Genomic DNA, 18478 nt, shown 5'->3' on the forward strand with positions numbered 1-18478 from the left:
CAATGCCAGTTTACTTATTCATTCAATAGCCACTTATCATGCTCCCAAGCATAGTGATTAAACAATTATCTTTGAGACCTCATTGCGTGAATTCTAATTGCAGCTTCACCTTCACCTGTGTACCTGCTGTGAGAAACTGCTAAAACCGCTATCCTCTCTAAACCTCAGAGCGCAGTAGTCACCCTTTTTCTGTGGTTTCCCTTTCCAGGATTTTAGTTACCCACGGTCAACTGCAGTCCAAAAACATTAAATAGAAAATTCCAGAAATAAACACTTTATAAATTTTAAAATGAACACTGTTCTGAGTAGCGTGATGAAATCTTGTGCCATCCCACTCTATCCCACCTGAGACAAGAATCATCCTTTCTTCCAACATCTCCATGCTGTATATAATACCCACCCATTAGTCACTTAGTAATCGTCTGGGTTATCAGGTCAACTGTCACGGTGTCACAGTGATTGTGTTCAAGTCATCTTCATAGTAGCCTAATGCTACATTACAATGCCTATGTCATTCACCTCACTTCGTCTCTGTGAAGTATTAGATCATCTTACATCATCACGAAAAGGTGAGTACAGTAAAATCTTTTGAGAGAGACCACATTCACAACTTTTATTACAGATATTATTACAATTGTTCTATTTTATTATGTTATTGTTATAAATTTCTTACTTTGCCTAATTTATAAATTAAACTTTATCATATAGGTATGTATAGGAAAAAAAACAGTATATATAGGATTCGGTACTATCCACAATTTCAGGAATCCCCTGAGGGTCTTGGAACTTATCCCCCATGGATATGAGGGGACTACTGTACTCACCTGAAAATAGAGATAGTAATAGAAATTATCTCATAGGGTATGTCTTTGCTACTCATAAACCTGAAGCATCAACACTACTTGGGAACTTGTCAGAAATGAAGAATCTTAGGCCCCACTCCAGATCTAGTGAGCCAGAATCTGCATTTTAACAAGATCCCCAGGTAATTTCTATGCATTAAAATTTAAGAAGCATTGGGTAGGTGATAGGAAAACTGTCTCTGAGCCCAAACTGATTGTATCAGAGGCTCTATTGGTTATCATCTGTGAGCCTTTGGTATGGTACTTAACCAATTTGTGCTTCAGTTTCTTAGTCCATAAAATAAGGATAATAATAATAAAAACTCAACTCATAGGGTTGTTGAGAAAAGTAAATGAAAGGGCATAATATACAGTGTTCAGTAAGACTTGTTATACTGAGAATTGAGTTGCAAATGTTGAATATAGTAAACAACAAAGTACTCGGTAAATGTTAGCTGCAGTGGGCAAAATATCATTGGGTGTTGTCAGGAAACAGATAATTAAAAATAGACCCTGACCTCATGACACTTGTGACCTATTGGTGCTAATTCTTATATGTGATGCCCATTAAAAACAAAACAAAACAAAATACAATAATGGTCTCTCAAAAGTATCCATTCAATGGTAGTTAAAGCACCCCTGCAACAGATTGGAGTTGAAATGATAGATCTAAATTGTAATTCACGAGCCAAACTTGAAATACTGCTCTAGATACCATGGAGTAGCTAATACAGTGGAAGAAAAAGCCACATCATTTGACTTGCTCATTTTCAAGCAGTTCCCATATATATTGCTCCCTGAGATTTACAATGGTGACAGCATTCAAAAGAGCCCTATCTAGTAAGTTATGTGGAAACAAGTTGATTCTCCACAATGGATGAAAGGGGCTGAGTTGATTCTATACATATGCTGTTTCCTAGGATAAGATGTGTCCTGCAATGGTTCTCGAACTTGTTTTCCTATTTGAATCACCTGGAGAGCTTTCCAAAAATACTAATACCCAGGCCTTACTCCCAGAGACATGGATTTAATTGCTTTGGTGTGGGGCTCAGGCATGGATATATTTTGAGTTATCCCCAAGTGATTATAATGTGCAGCCTGGTTGAGAACTACTGCTATAAAACACATTAGGCCCAAAGCTGCCCCAGTTAGTGGAGAGAATTAGCAGAAGTTGAACAGGAATCAAGGACAAAGAGGAAGAGAAAAGATGGACATTGAAAGGGACAGCTAATCAGAATTCTGTTTTTATGTCTTGGGATGAACCACCAAGAATACGACTTTACCAGGCTAAGTAAGAGTTTTGCCAATTTGATTTCATTCCAGACAGACATCACAGGTCCAAACATAAATCAGAACCCCGAAGTAGCAGGAAGAGAGGGGATGGTTCCAGAAATGTAGGACTAAGAAAATGAGGTAAGGTATAAACCATCCGAAACAGTTGCCATAAAATCCATGCCCTTTACTCACAAAGCTTTGTAAGACTATTCTCAAAATTCACTTTCTATATCAGCCAAACCTGACATAGAAAACCCACATGTAAGTAGAATGGGTTAAATATATTCACTAAATTCACTTTGAATATTACAAGCAAGGAAATGAAGCATGAACTGCTGCTACGCGCAACGACATTGATGAATGTCACAGACATGATGCTGAGAAGACTGACACATAAAAGCCCAACTACATGATTACATTTATATGAAAAACTGATGGTGATAGAAGTCAGAAGTGTGGTTACCTTTTGGAGGAGGTATTGACTGGGAGTGGTCTAAGGGAGCCTGCTAGGTGGTTGCTATGTCTTGGTCTGGGTCTGATGATAATGTGTGCACATACACACACTATTCATTGAGTTGAACACTGAAGATGGGTGCACATTACTTAATGCAAATTATGTCTCAATAAAAAAAAAGAAAAAGAAATGTATTTGCTATTATTATTACTCACTCAATAAATATTCATTAAAAGTCTACTCTGAGCCAGGCTATGTTGCTGAATACAGAGGTGTACTAAACTGAAAGAGACCTTGCCTTCTTGGCACTTACATGCTAATGGAGAAAGCAGACCACAGAATATAAATAAATACATGTAACATATTGTCAGATTGTGATAAATGCCACAAAGAAAAAATCAAGCAGGGTAAAGGGGCTACAGAGTGTGTAGGGGGAATAGGGCACGCTATTTTAGATGGCAAGGTTAGCGAAGGCCTTTCTGAGAGGGGAGCATTCCAAGAAGTTTATGGTATCTGGTTTCCAGCCCACAGCAGACTAGAAGCAGTGCATTAGATGAGGATGGGAATGTCATCTGAAGGCAGACAAACAAGGAAGCAAGGAACGATGCAGGAGCTATGAATTAGCAGGCCCAAGCACTCGGAGGGCCCACCATGAGGGTCCCATACCTTCCCCCTTCATCAGCTTTTAGGACATCCTGGTGATAAAGCTCAAAACAGCCTTCTGTTCTATTACTTCTCTTACTGTGTCAGTGCCTTTCCCTGGCCTCTCCACTAGTAGACAGTGAGCATCTTGAAGGCAGGGATTTGATCCCGTTTGCCACTGGATTCCCAGCATCTACCATGATGAGGGAACAAAGCAAGGTAGTCAATAAATACTATCTGGCTGTCTGATGATGCTGAGTCACCCTTAAAATATTGTTACAACACTACTATGTCCAGAATTCTCTGTGTAAGCATGTAATATCATTTAAACTTCAAAACGAATAACGTGTCAAGTTTTAACTTTTAAGATTGGGTGTTTAAAACAAGAGGAAAGTGTCATCCATCTGGAGAACTCACTTAAAGGAAACTCCTCATTTCCCAAAGTTGCTGAGGAAATGAGGTGTTACTGTGCTAATCAATCTTGTCCTGACATCTCTCGGCCTGAAGCAGTGGTATTCAAACTTCAGTATGTATATGAAACACATGAGGGGCTGGTTAGAAATGCTGATATCCAGGCTCCATCTTCAGAGATTATGATTTACTAGGTCTGGGATATGGGCAAGAATAATGATAAAAACAACAACTCACATTACTGAACACTTAGTAACTTCCAGGCATCACTCTAAGTGCATTTCATGTTCTAATCCACATCATATATGATGTACTTTCCTGATGAAGAAAATGAGGCACAGACAGTTCAGGTAACTTTCCTAAGGTCACACAACTAGTGAGTAGCTCTGAGATTCAAACTCAGGCATTCTGGATCCAAAATCTATGCTCTGAAGCTCCTTAGTCAATTGACAGCCAGTATGGATTTTTATCAAGCAGGCCAGTTATGCTGGTGAACTGAGATCTTCACTTTAAAAATACCAGTCTGTATCAATCTTTTCCTTCTATTCTTGTATCCTCTATCTAAAAGTACTGTTACTCTGACCTTGGACATTCAGGTAACCCTTACATTTTCCACATCAGAAGAGGACTGTAGGTCCTATCCTTTTTATTTATTTATTTTGCATAGTGAAAGAACTGGTTTTTCAATCTTTTATTAATATAACATCTCTAAAAACTTGAAGAACCCACTGTACCTCACCCCCTGAGCAGACTGAGCAACCGCAGTTCCAATCCCCAAGCTGATCATCAGGATCGCCAGGCCTGTATCCATGGGAAAGATGGAATACAATACAAATCATGGTAACATAGGTAAACATAGGCACCTCAAACCATAGTTTGGGATAGAAAACAAAAAAGAAACCACCACAGTTAAGGAGCAGAGGAGATGGACAAGTGGCAGGTGCTATGTGAGGAGAGGAAGCTAATCAGCATTCAGCATTCTCCTTTTCTGTCTTGGACTAGACCGGCTGCAGCATCTGGGAGATAATGTAAAGACTGGTACTCGCTGCCTGAAACCTTTTCCTGGCTTCATGAGCCTGTTTGGTCTGGGCATGAGACAGGCTGAAAGTGCCAGAATCAATGACCCCAACTAACGAGGGGCAGGCACTGGTAGATAAATGCTCCACTTTCCTCACTCTTCCTAGGGTACAACTGTGGGGTATATTCTATACCATCTAACAAAAGTCCCCATGGGGTTGTGCCTCCAGATGCCCAGAGGCCCACAGAGGCAACTTGCTCATTATCACACACTTCGTTTGCTTTCTTGCCTTCCCTACCTTACCTTCAACTCTCTCACTGTGCTTCCTGGGATCATTTCCCCAGTAATTTACTTGCTCCTAAATCCTTGTTTCAGAGTGTACTTTAGGGGAACTCAAACTAAGACAAGGAATATATACAATAAATACAGTGCCCACTAGAGGTGAAGTTCCAAAACTGATGAATCTCTTAGTGTGTCAGGGAAGGCCACTGCTAGTTGGAAAGGCCACTGATCAACATTTGCAACTTCTATTTCTCTTGTTTAATACTTTGACTCTCTTATTCCCAGCTCTGTGACCTGAAATGTTTAAAATGGCCCAGATTGGCCTCTTAAACAAAAACAGGCAGAAATTAGGACTGCTTTGGGGATTGGACTTTTAGTAAGGACCAAGCATTCTTTCTACAGGGATAAAAAGGAAGAAACGGAGCAAGGTGAGAAACACTGAGACGTCTGTTTGACTTTTGTAAACACTAATTTAAAGCCTAGAACATGCCTTAGATTCCCCTGTGTAGCAGATATTACCGAAAAATGTCCACGATAGCCCATCTACATGCTTTTCCAGAACCTTTCCATTCCCCTGGAGGTCACTGTGATTGCTTTGACCAACAGAGTACTTCAGCAGTGACACTATATGACATCCAAGGCTACGTCATGAAATGCCATGCACTTTTGCCATAGTCTCTTAGATCCTCACTTAATCCAGCCACCATGCTGTAAGAAAGCCCAAGCAGTCTGTGGAAAGGCCAATGGGGAGAGGAACTAAAGCTCTTAACCCCTGATGAGCTGCCAGTAAACAACTAGCACCAACTAGCCACCCACATGAGTGAGCCATTTCCAAAATGGTTCCTCTGGCCCCATGTTGAGCCCTCCTGGCTGACAATCAAAGGAGAAGAAACAAGCCATCCCTTTAGAATCCTACCCAAATTGCAGATTTTTCAACAAAATAAATGATTGTTGTTATTTTTAACTACTGAGTTTTGGGGCAGTTTGTTATGCAGCAATAGGTAACTGATACACTCAGTTTCCCAAGAATGAAAAGCTGACTCAGAGTTTTTACCAGAACCGTCTTTTGAAAACATAATTTATTTTCCCCTTTCTGAAGCCTATAGTCTCAAGTTCTCTCTTGTACCTCCATGTTCCTACCTCTTTCACTACTTCTGCTGGAGCAATAAGAAATGCTTCCAATCTCACCGACAGCAAGAGTTGTCATGCTACTGTAAACATTTGTTAACTAATGGATAGGCGTAGTGTTCTTCTTATCCTACCCAGGCTGGTTTCCTTGGAAACCTGATTTTCCATGGATTTCCTTGATTCCCTCATGCAAACAAATTTTATTAGAGCAGAGATTGAGTCATAGGTACTTTGAGTAAACTTAATAAATCGAAGGACCCACATGGTCCAATCTTGGAGTAATACCTCTTTCGGTAGCTACAGATCATCAAAAAGCAGCTTTCTTTACTCGTCTTTCAAATTACAAGTGAACTCCATTCATAACCCACAATAACACCTCCTCAAACTCTTCCCCTTTTCCAATTCCTTTGTCCCTCAGAGCTGCTTCAGACCTTTTACATACAAATGATTTCTCAAGCCTCAGAATCCATTTGGGTTCTTTTTTCCTCTCTCCTCTCAAAATCTTGATTTAGCTTCTAGGTCAGCAAGGAATAATTTTTACCCATTATAAGAAAATGAAAGAGACAATAAAGAGGGATTCTGGGCAGGTAAACATGGGGTTTTTCTTTAGCAGGTAGGCAGTTTCTGGAAGGAGGTGAAAAAGAAAGTTGCTACCACCAAATCAATATATTGATTTGGCCTCAATATATTACAAAGTGTCCATTTTAATCTAGCTAGCTAATGAATACCAACAAAAAGATAAAAACAGAAAATAAGATAAATTTTATATTAATGTAAAGATGTACTTAACATCTATGTAAGAATTTGGTTTTTAGATTTAATCTTAATATCAGGAAGTCTTCCCATTCTGTAGCACCAAAGAAAACTTGAAGAACATTTCTGGCAAAGAATATTGTTAACTGGCCCAGACAAACAAGACTTGGAAGGATCAAAGTCTTGCTTTAAGTTCAATTCTCTTTGTCAACCCAATTACCTATTTTTCTCTTGTTTTCAGTCTTCATTTCTGGCTTTCCTTTTTTCTATGTTAATGTGAATAGTCAAGATGAGTAAAGGCAATTTGATGATTTCTTGGTGAGGATTTGGATTCTGAAAAGGTATTTACAATTAACTGTTATTTCATATTTTGAAAGACCTCTTAGGGATTTTCTTTTCCTTAGCATTGGTTTGCTATGGTTCCTTTTACCCATTATTCAGGCCCCCAATGGGTTATAATTGAGTCAGATAAGAAATTTACCAGGTATTTGTGCTAATACTAGAAACCTATTTGACAATAATTACAAGTAGAACAGGAAAAGGAAAATCACTAACAGACTTTCTATTCTCCAAGTACAAAGATATTCAGGACTAGCTAAAATCAAATCAATCATTCTTTCTTCCCCCAGAAGAAAATTCCTTATTTATTCTTAGTTTCCTGACTATCCCTTCCGCCCTTTAGCCCAGTATAGTGAGCAGACCAGGACCATCAGCATCATCTTGAAACTTGACAGAAATGCAAATTCCCTGTCCCTATCCCAGACGTACGGAAACAAAACCTCTAGAGTAGAGCCCAGCGATCTGTGTACTAACAAGCCCTCCAGGTGATCCTGATGCCTGCTGGATTGCAAGAACCACTGCCTTAGAACAGGAGTCCCCAATCCCTGGGCTGTGGACTGGTTCTGGCCTGTTAGGAACCAGGCCGCACAGCAGGAGGTGAGTGGAGGGCAAGCGAGAGAAGCTTCATCTGTATTTGCAGCTGCTCCCCAGCACTAGCATTACCACCTCAGCTCCACCTCAGATCATCAGGCATTAGAATCTCATAGGAGCACTGGTCTTTGGTGCCACAAAGGTGGGGACCACTGCCTTAGAGCATCAAAGTGGATCAAGAAATGGTACAGTGACCTGAAAGTCAAAGGGCCTGAGTTCTGTGCTCTATTAGTTTACTGTGTGGCCTTTGTTAAGTCACTGCACCTCTATGAATGTCAGTTTTCTCATCTATAAAATAAAAGACTTGGGACAAAAATTCTTTTAGGTCTTTGCAAATTCTAGAAAGTAACAAAGTCAATGCCCTCAAGAGCACTAGCTGTGTACTGTAATATCTTGGCATATGATTCCATTTTTTTTCCATGTCAGATTTTTTAAAGTTTCAGGAAAGGCTAACCCAATTTTGTCAAAATGACTAAATACTTTAAACAGCTAGAAGCTGTATTTAAAACGTTTCTGTCAAGACCGAGTCATTTGCTAAGGTTGCTGGTGAATGCTCCCTGACAGTTTATCTCCCTCAGAATTTATCATTTCTCTGCTAGAAATATTAATTCATCTGATCAGTCCAGGAATCTTGATGTGCAATTATTTTTTATTTGCCCTAAGAATAGATTCATTCCCTTTCCATACGGAAGAATATTCTCCCTGTACAAAAGTGACCCAGCATTAGTTAGGATGTTTATAAGATGCCAATCTAGCATATTCTATTGGTAGGAAGATATTTTGACAATCTTGCAATAATAGTAAAACTTAATTTTGATGACAGATGTTACATAAGATTTATATTCTAAGATGGTACTATGATATTCATTTTGAAGACCTTTCTTTTTTTTTACAGCTGATAAATTCAATTGAGTATTTTTGAGCTGAGACCAATCTTAACCAGAGACACAGAACAAGGGCTGGGTGTTCTTTGTTGAATTTCAACAAATGATTCATTCCATCCATTTGTCAAACTTCAGAGTGTGACAAGCAAGCCTCTGATGAAATAGACACTTTCCAGATGGGATGAAATCCTGACACAAGTGGTTTTGAAATTAGCTTAATTTTTCTATTACTGAGGGAGCAGGGAATGAAAAATGAAGGTTTTTACCTCAAGAGTCACTGATAATAGGTAAACTAAAGGGCTCATACAGTCACAATGAAAAATGTTTCAGAATCTGGAAACAAAGAGAAAGAAGGAAATGTATATGGTGTGGGGGGAAAAGTCCTTTAACATGGCACTTTTTGCCCTTAAAATAAATTTTAAAAGAAATGAAGACATTGCTTGCATTAATGTCACAAACACGGGTAAAGTCAAATAGTCCACTCAGGCCAGTTTTCAATCCAAACCAGTTAATAATGTTTAAGACAATATAACATTTATTGTATACTGTGCTAGGCACTCTGGAATGGCAAAAAATAAATGCAGTAAAGAGGAAAAACAGGATCGAGAGCCCTGGGTCCTTACTAAAAAATTAACTAGATTACTCTGGATATGTTGCTCCTGGTAAATGGACTCGTGATGGGGAAGGTGCTTTGCAGCTCCTATGTTGCTTGGTTCCATCATAAGACTTTAACACTTTGTTGAAGAGACAACTTATGTGTAAAACAATCAGAGAATCAGATTAAGATGTGGAAGCTTAGCTTGTTTCAGGCCCCTGGTATGGGTGGGAGTCTGTGGACCTGCTGGTTTGGGTAAAGCCTTGTAGGGATAAATCAGGAGGTTGTTCCTCCTGTGCATGGTATTTCTGTCATAGAGAAAGTCCATTCATGGGCCTGGGTTCCACTTCTTCATTCAATAAATATTTACTGAGCACTCACTTTGTGTCAGACACTGTTCTAGGAGATGCATCATGAAACAAAACAAAAATCCCTGTCCTCAAGAAACTTATGCTCTCTAATGGTGTGGAGAAAATTATCGTAGTAGTCCTGAGACTGCCATCCTTTGAAAGCCCTGCTTGCAGGGTTGGTCCTTGGCTGGCATTTGGGAACTTGGATTTCCGAAAAACCATTCCCAGGACAGGTAGCTCACTGGGCCTAAACTCTCTGTGCAAACAATATATTCTGAACACCTGCTTTCCTTCTGAGAGGCTTGAATATAGGTACATGCTGGGCAGAGGGTGCCCGTGAGACCAGCCTCCAATAAAAACCTTGGACACTGAGTCTCTAAAGGGCTTCTCTGGTAGACAGCACCTCACACATGTTGTCGCAACTTGTTGCTGTGGAAATTGTGTGTGTCTCTTTTTTTTTTTTTTTAACTTCCCTGGGAGAGGACCCTTGGAAGCTTGTGCCTGTTTGCCTCCGAACTTCACTACAGGAACCTTTTCCCTTTGCTGATTTTGCTTTGTGTCCTTCCACTGTAATAAATCATAGCTATGGTTAGGACTATATGCTGAGTCTTTTGAGTTCTCCAATTGAATCTCTCACTGATCCTGGGGTAGTCTTGGGGACCCTCAACACACAGGAAGGGAGGTTCAGACAATATGCAATTAATATTATAAATTAATAAATTATCTAGCAAACTAGAAGTTATTGGTGTTAAGGAAAAAAAATGTCGAACAGAAGAGGAGGATTGAGATGCTGTGGTGAAGGAGAGCAGTATATTGTATTAAGAGAGTCAGTGTAGGTCTCATTGAAAAGGTGCCACCTGGTCATAGACCTGAAGGAGGTGAAGACATTAGCCAAGGTGATGTATGAGGGGTTTTCTAGGCAGAGGGAACAGCTCATGCAAAGGCCCTAACGTGGAAGTGTACTTGTGTGTTTTGAGGAACAGTAAGGAGGCCTGTATGTCTGGAGCAGTGACAGCCAAGGAGAAGATAGGTAGGAGATGAGGTCAGAGAGCTGAGGCCAAGAAAAGAAGATGCCCATCATATAGGGCCTTGTAGGCCACCACAAGGTTAATGAGAAATAAAAATAAGAGTAGGATAACTAAGATGAACTCAAGGGTGAAAGTGAGTATTCAAAAATACATGTACCCTGGACTTTCATAGTTGGCAAGTGTGCTGTATATGTGTATTGATCTGAGGGGGAAAATCTCAGGTTTTAAATCATTCTACAGCAGGTCCTCAAATAATGTCATTTTGTTATAATGTTGATGATATGCCATAGGAACTTAACTCTTGTTTACATCAACTGGCCTATGGTAAGATGGGTTTCATTACATGTCATTTTGCAGTCTTAGAACCCATTGACGACACTGAGAATTTACTGTATTTCAGTCTTAAGGCAGGAATATGTCAAATGCAACAACATAATAGTTTAACTGGTTTGAATAATCACTATCCCCATTTTTTGCTTTTCACATGAACAGCAAATATCAAAAGCACACTACTGAACACCACCACGTCCATTCATGCCTCACTCTGCAATTACATACATTTAATACCTAGCACTGGCCTTGTAAAGGAGCAAAGGGATAAATAATCTATGAAACTCATCGAGTAAAGAAAGCTGCTTGGGATTATTTATGGTAACTCTAACAAGAAATGTTGAAAGCAAAGAGGATCAGAACCTGTCCCACCCCTTCTCCAGTACAGACATCTCCCCATACTTCCCAGAAGTCTAGAACCCTGAGAACACACATCCATGCCAAATACACTACCTCATGCTGCCTCTGACATTGGACACATTGTGACAACCTGCAAAATCTGACAAAGATTTTCACAATCTGTATTTATGCCCTTGCAATCTTACCTTTCATCCAGAGGTAAAGTCTAGCTATCTACCCATTGAAATTGGACTGGCCATATGACTTGCTTAGTCAACAGAATTCAGTGCAAGTGATGATGCACTACTTCTGCACCTAAGCCTAAAGGGGCCTTGCATGCTTGCATTCCTGCTCTTGGAATTCAGTCATTCCCGTCATCCCAGCCAATGGTTGGCTAGCTGAGAGACACATAGGTGAAGACATCCCAGACCAGCCAGTTTCAGCTGGTCTTTCAGTTAACTGCAGACACATGAGCAAGCCCAGCCAGGATCTGCTGAGCCTGGCCCAGATCAGCATAACCACCAGATGGCCTGTAGACTTGTGAACAATAATAATGAATTAAATATAAGTCACTAAGTTTAGAGGTAGTGTGTTTTGCAGCAATAGATAACTGACACATGTGCCCTAGGTTGAGTGTCTCCGAAAAAGTTCTCCCAACAGAAGCACCAAAGTTAAAAGCAATGCAGAATCTCTCACAAGATTTCTTCGGACAATGAAAGATCTGACTACCACTTCAAAACCAGAAGGATTTGGAGTGAAGCCTCACTTCAAAGATGGTATACCTAACTTCAGAACAGCCCTTACATTTTAGCTTGGGAGTCCAACAGTTGTCACATTGCTTTTCACTCTCTTGCATGCACATTCTTTCTCCCTCTCTTTCTCTCTCCTCTCTTTTCTCCTCTCCTCTCTTTCTCTCTTCTTCCTTCTCTCTTGCTCTGGCTCTCCTCTCTCTCTCCATACCCCCTCTCTCTTTCTCTCTGGCTCATCAGAAAAGAAAAAACTGAAATGTTCAAAACATTCACTGCTCAAGTACAACAAAAGGCAGATTCTCAAGTGGCTCATGGAGACTGGACATTTGGCAAAATGGGGAACAGCAGGAAGGGCACAGACACCAGAACAGCTGAGAAAGAACTCAGTGCCAGGGTGAAATGTAGGCAGGCTGCCCAGCAGAAAGGTTGGAATCATTTCAATATTACAGCCTCATTTTGTAGAGCTGATAGAATATTATCACCTCCTAAGAATAATAGAGCTTCTCATGTTATTGTATGTTTCTTAGGCAGCAACACGTAAAGTTAATTTAAAACCTGAATGTGTCTAACCTCAATACCTTTTTCCTGACTTTTGTTGTTGTTGCTTTACTGCTACACAAGATATCTCTTCTAATAACTGTGCTCTGAAAAGAAAAGGTCAAGATAGTTCAAGTATCTTTCAAAGTCATACCAAGAATTCTCTCAACACAAGTTGAATAAGTACAGAGAAAGCAGGCACAACTTTCCAATGAAAATGTGAATCATAAAATGAGATATAAAATCAAATGTAAAAATCACAGTGGGGTTCTTCATTTGTTCACCAATTTATCTGGTACCAAGTATGGTGGTGAACAAGACAGGACACATTCTTTGCCCTCTGGAGTTTGAGGGCTTGGGTCTACACTCGAAGAGTCCTCAACCCTGACAGAGCTTGGGACCCAAGTGCTAAGTGCTATGGTTCGGTATCAACACAAAAGAGGGCATAGTGCTTACAAGTGTGTCAATAAGGGCAGAGGAACCAATGTGAAGTTAGAGTACAGCAATCCACTTCAATGTTCGCATCTCCTGTGGTCCATGAGTTCAGTTCATTCACTTGGGAAGTATGCATGAAAAATCCTGAAATTCTCCTTTGTCATATCTCTGCCACACAATCCCACCAGGACTCTACTCCCCTTCAGATCTGACACAAGCTATTTTATACTCTCTTTTGGAAGGAAGAGAATTTTCTGTAAGAACTAATCTCCTGTTTCAAGATAAATCAAAAGCAGCCCACCCTTATCTTTTCACAATCACCACCTTCTGTCAGACTTTCTATGGGAATCTGTGAAACACTTCTATTTCCTTTAGATGAATGAAACAAAATTAAAATTTGTCTTTTATCTCACTTTTTTCCTCCAAATTCTTAAATCTGCACAACACAGAAATGGTCATTGCCTCTCATCCAGTGACTAGGCTACAGATAAAAATGTATGAACTAATTCAGAGCCAGAAAGCACAAAGAGGATTAAACAAGGCAATCGCCTTCAAAATCTTACAAAGCCAAGCTCAAAAACTTGATCTTGACCATCCACACTGGTTTTCATCGAAAAAGAAAAAAAAAAAAAAAAGAAATACATCACTCTCTTCCACTAAAACTGTATTTTTCTTCATCTTTGAAAGACAGTTAACTCCTAGCAACAAAATTATCTTAAGGTTAAATGAATGAGGAAAAAAAAATCAGTTACTCAGATCAACAGTGTATGAAATCCTAATCTAATACAGGTCTAATTAACTCTACTGCAAAAGGTTATTTAAAAGTGAATAGCAAATATGTAGTAACGTCATTGGAAAGATATTTAAGAATCCATGTCTAAAGAACATTTTAAAAAGGAATATACTTCCAAGATTTTTCACATTCCTTGCTGCTTCATTCTTTATCAAAAGACCTTATTAAGAACTGAATCTTGAAGTGTCCTAAGAAGCATTCTAATTATAATTAATAGTACAGGGTTTTCTTTCAAAATCATTAAGGATTCATTAAGCTAAAAACACAAGCTGTTTAATACTTGAACTTTCTAATAAAACTGCAGGATAAGGGTTACCGCCATACATATGACTTTAGAAATTTTGTTGCTGAATTTCCAAACTACTCATGCACATGTAATGTCCATTTATCTTTCCTTTTGATTTTAGGTGTAATTTGCACCTCCAAAATCCAATGTATGTACATGTATCTCACTTGGAGAGAATGGCGTTTGGATTCTAAAAGGCTGTTTGATTTTTGCTGCTTCTCTCTACCAAACCTTCCCTTGCCATACACTCACTGTGTTTCCTAGTAATGAGTGTTAGATTCTGCTAAGAAAAGAAAGTTTAATCACAGAAGGCAGGGAAATGTTACTTCTAGTTACTGTAAGTGTGGCACCCAGTTTGTTACCTAACCAATTATTGATTTCTCCCTTCTTTCTTCCTAACAGAACCCAAATAGTTATCAAGGTGGCCTAGATAAATGTAAACTTTCCCAGTCTCCATGGTGAGGCCAGGTGACAGTTCTGGTCAATAGATACAAGGAGAAATTTGGAGATTTCTTGGACAGCTTTTGCTTCCCTGATAAGTTCAGATATAGTTGGTACACCATTCCGTCTTCCTCCAGGCTTAAACACAGACATGGTATCTGAAGGTTCCACACACATTCTGCAACCATGAGGCAGGAAAGGCAAAGAAGTGTAAAGACACTGGCGCTGACATCAACTCATTGAATAAATGCCAGCAGCCACCTAATTCTAAACATCTTTATATATGTTAGAATAATAATCCTATCTGTTTAAGCCACTATAAGTCAGGTTTCTATAACTTACAGCTAAAAGCATTGCTAACTGGTACATTTGGCCTGGAAACAATCCAGCCTTCACCCTCAAATCGGAGTAGATTTTGTTGTTTTAAATAATCCTTGTTAGGCTACTGCAATTTGCCTGCTCCTTGGGAATAGAAGCATCTGAGGGCCACACAGTGAACGATGGCCTCACACAGACTCTAATATCTCTCATTACTCCTGTTTCACCCAAGACTAAAGCAAGAAATGAAATTATTAAAGCAGTATTCATCCTCGTGCACCACTGATCACTGGTCACAAACTGAAGTTTACAAATGAAAGCTGTGACCTTCTTAGGACATCATTAAGTGCGATATCACAGAGCTTGCACAATATGTCTCTCCTCTGATATGCCATGGAATTACTTTCAATGTGAGGATCATGACAATGCTTCCCAGCAGCATCTTCTGATGGAAAGAAATTTGGCATCTTTAATGACCAAGGTAAAAAGATCTTAAAGGACACAGACATAAAAGGAGTGATTTCCAACACAAATACTATCCACAAAGTAAGCAGAATATTTTTACTAAGCGAACAAAAGGATGCAGGTAATGACTATTTTGGGGGACCAGGCTAAGCTTTTGGGTAAAGGACTATAGCAGTACCCAGTTGCTAGTATGCAAGAAGGGATACTCCCATGAAAGCAAGTGGTTCCAAGATGTTTAGCATCTTGCCACTCAATGTGTGGTCCTCACACCAGGAACACTGGCATAATCTAGGAGCTTCTAAGAAATGCAGAATCTCAGATTCCATCCCAGAACTTTAATAGGTTCTCCAGGTGATTCAGATGCATTAAAGTTTGACAAGCACCGGCTTAGAACTCTAAGAATGCTCCTTGCATGTTATAACACCTGAAATCAAGAGATGTTAATTATTCCCACCCCAGCAAATGGCAGGCTTGTCCAGTGTTCAGAGGGCCATAAATGCTGTCTGTGGACACTGCAAGGATTTACAGGACTTGCCATGGCAACAAGAAGGAAATTTACTCTGCTCATGGCATCAATAATTAATATATCTTATTCATCTAAAGACATTAATTTTCCACCTAAAAGGCCATTTATCAAGGTCCCTGAGGTTAATATATATTCTTCAAGATGACTGTGATAACAGCTATTGCTGGGAGCTATGCAGTGAATATGCAATACAGATTTTTCTTAAAGATGCTTCCTTCTATCACCTGATCAAGGCTACACAAATATTTCAGAAGTCTGGTATGCAGTCTGGTTTATACCATTGGGAAGGGTTATCTTGGGCAACTGTGCTACTTGGTCAGATCCTAGAATTGTCAACAGATTATCCATGGCATTATCAAAAGAATCAGAAGCTTATTTACACTCAATCATGGCACTAATTCACTTAAGTAAAATGCACATTTTGCTATTCTAGAAGCGTGATTATCTAATCAAATACAACCACATATTCCCTGCAGCCTACAGTAATTGTGCCAGCATTGAAAGTCAGTGGTGTTCTGAACAGTGCACCGAGGAGATTAAACAAACTGAAGTTTGGGGAAGTTATTCTAAATTCATTAAAAGAGTGACCACTGGAAGTAGGAACTTTCCAAGAGAGTATCAGGATTTCTTGTCCTACAAACCAAGCTGGACATCCTTTGCAATAAGATTTCTGCTTCCAGCAGTATGGTGGTCTAGGGCAGTGGTTCTGGAAGTATGGTCCCTAAAATAGCAGCATCAGCATTACCTGGGAACATATTAGAAATGCAAATGATCACACTCAACCTGTGTTTTATCAAGCCCTCCAGATGACTCTGCTGGGAGCTAAACTTTGAGAACCATTAAGATCAATGCTACTCAAACTATTATCGGCGAAGGACATTTTTTTTTTTTATTTCTAACCCAACGTGGATTGATTAATTTTGTAAAATAACATACTGATACATTGCCAGGAAAATAAAATTAAAAAGACATACAAAATACAAGTCCCAATGTTTTATTATTAGATTTGACTGACAAAAAAAATTAGTTGGTGTAATTACTAAAAAAAAAAGTTCCTAGATGCTCATTCTCAATTTCTGCACTTATATCCTTTTTATACCAGTAACAAATTTGTAGTATGGCACTGGCCTGAAAGCCACACTTTGAGTAGCATTACTCTACATACTTGGAAAGGCCTTTTCCTATAACGAAATGACTACGCAATTTTGTCAATTCTAAGATACACTTTTATTTTATATTTTAACATCTCTGAAATTAGAATGTATCTCAAAATCACTATCTACCTGGAGGCGGTAGGACTTACCTCTCATGGTCTGTGCATGTGCATTAAAACTTCCAAATGGGTGTCAACCACTTGGAAAAAATGCCAGAGACAAAGTAGTAGACTTTTAAGAAATGCTACATCACCAGTGCTTTTGATGGTACAGATGATGGTATTTTGTGGAAAATCATGGGCATCGGTGACTCTGAAGAGAAAGTGATTCAGACTTGGGAGTGTGAATGTGAGAAAGTTTTATGTCTATCTTAATGAATTTATTTTGCTTACATTTTTCTTTAAAGTGTACACAAGAGTGATATATGATAAAAATCAACATTTAAATAACTCTAAAAGAGCTGTTTCAATAAGTACAAAATCCTAAGTGATAAGAAGTATTGTGTCAGCTTAATTGACTGTCTTTTATCCTCTCTCTCAGTATCTAAAAAAATGAATCTTATAATTGGCAGAATATTATAATTGATTAAATATTGCATATCTTTTATAAAACTTATTTAGCAATACATAGTTAGGCTCCAATACAGTAAGAGGAAGCCCTAAGTTCCCCCCTAAAAACGCAAAACACAATACTTGAGTTGAAGTATAGGTGATAAGCAAAGTAAGGCTGCCCTGAGGGTGAATGTCGATTTCTCTTGCATCAAGCTGGAGACCCAGGCAAAAGGCTAAAGTGGTTCCAGGCTGCCAGTATCTCTGCATCCCAGAAGCGGCAAACACGAATCTGCAGGGAAGCATCTTCAATTTAGGCACCACATATTAAAATCAACTAAATATGTATGCATGGTTAAAGGTCAAACACCCAAGGAAACAAGCCACCATGAGCGACAGTATACAGAAAGAACGAACAAGAAAATTAGACCACCAAGGAGTTCCAATATTAAAATTACCAGATATGGAATGCAGAAAAAACACATTAAATGCTCCCAAAAAAGACAGAATCACAAAACTTAGCAAGCATGAGAAAGGCTCACCTGAAACTTACAGAAAACTCAATGGAGGAGTTAAACAGTGGGTGAAAAACTGCTCAAGAGAACTTGTGAACTGGAAGAGAGGGCTGAAGAAGTTACCAAGAGTACAACACAGATAAATAATTAAATGGAAATGTAAAAGATAAGCAATATAAAGTGATAAAGGTGTAACATATGTTCCTTTGGATCCCAGAGGGATATAGAGCAGTAGTTCTCTGCCTTGGTTGCACAGTGGACTCACCTGTGGAACTATAAAACTATCGATGTGTAGATCCTACCTCAGGACATTCTGTTTTAATTGGTATGGAGCATGGCCTGGGCTTCAGAAATGTTTTAAGCTGCTCAGTTGATTCTAATGTGCAGCCAAGGTAGAGAAGAAAGAATGAAGATCATATTCTCGGTTTAGGCAGTCTTCTTAGATATGGT

General features: G+C 39.1%; 1 protein-coding gene across 1 annotated transcript in view; it reads right to left on the bottom strand.

Moving 5' to 3' along the window:
* Positions 1-18478, bottom strand: part of LANCL3 (LanC like 3) — an 86347-nt gene that overhangs the window by 48422 nt on the left and 19447 nt on the right. The window lies entirely within an intron of this gene.

The sequence above is a fragment of the Pteropus vampyrus genome, unplaced genomic scaffold, assembly GCF_000151845.1.
Source record: "Pteropus vampyrus isolate Shadow unplaced genomic scaffold, Pvam_2.0 Scaffold592, whole genome shotgun sequence".
NCBI lineage: Eukaryota > Metazoa > Chordata > Mammalia > Chiroptera > Pteropodidae > Pteropus > Pteropus vampyrus.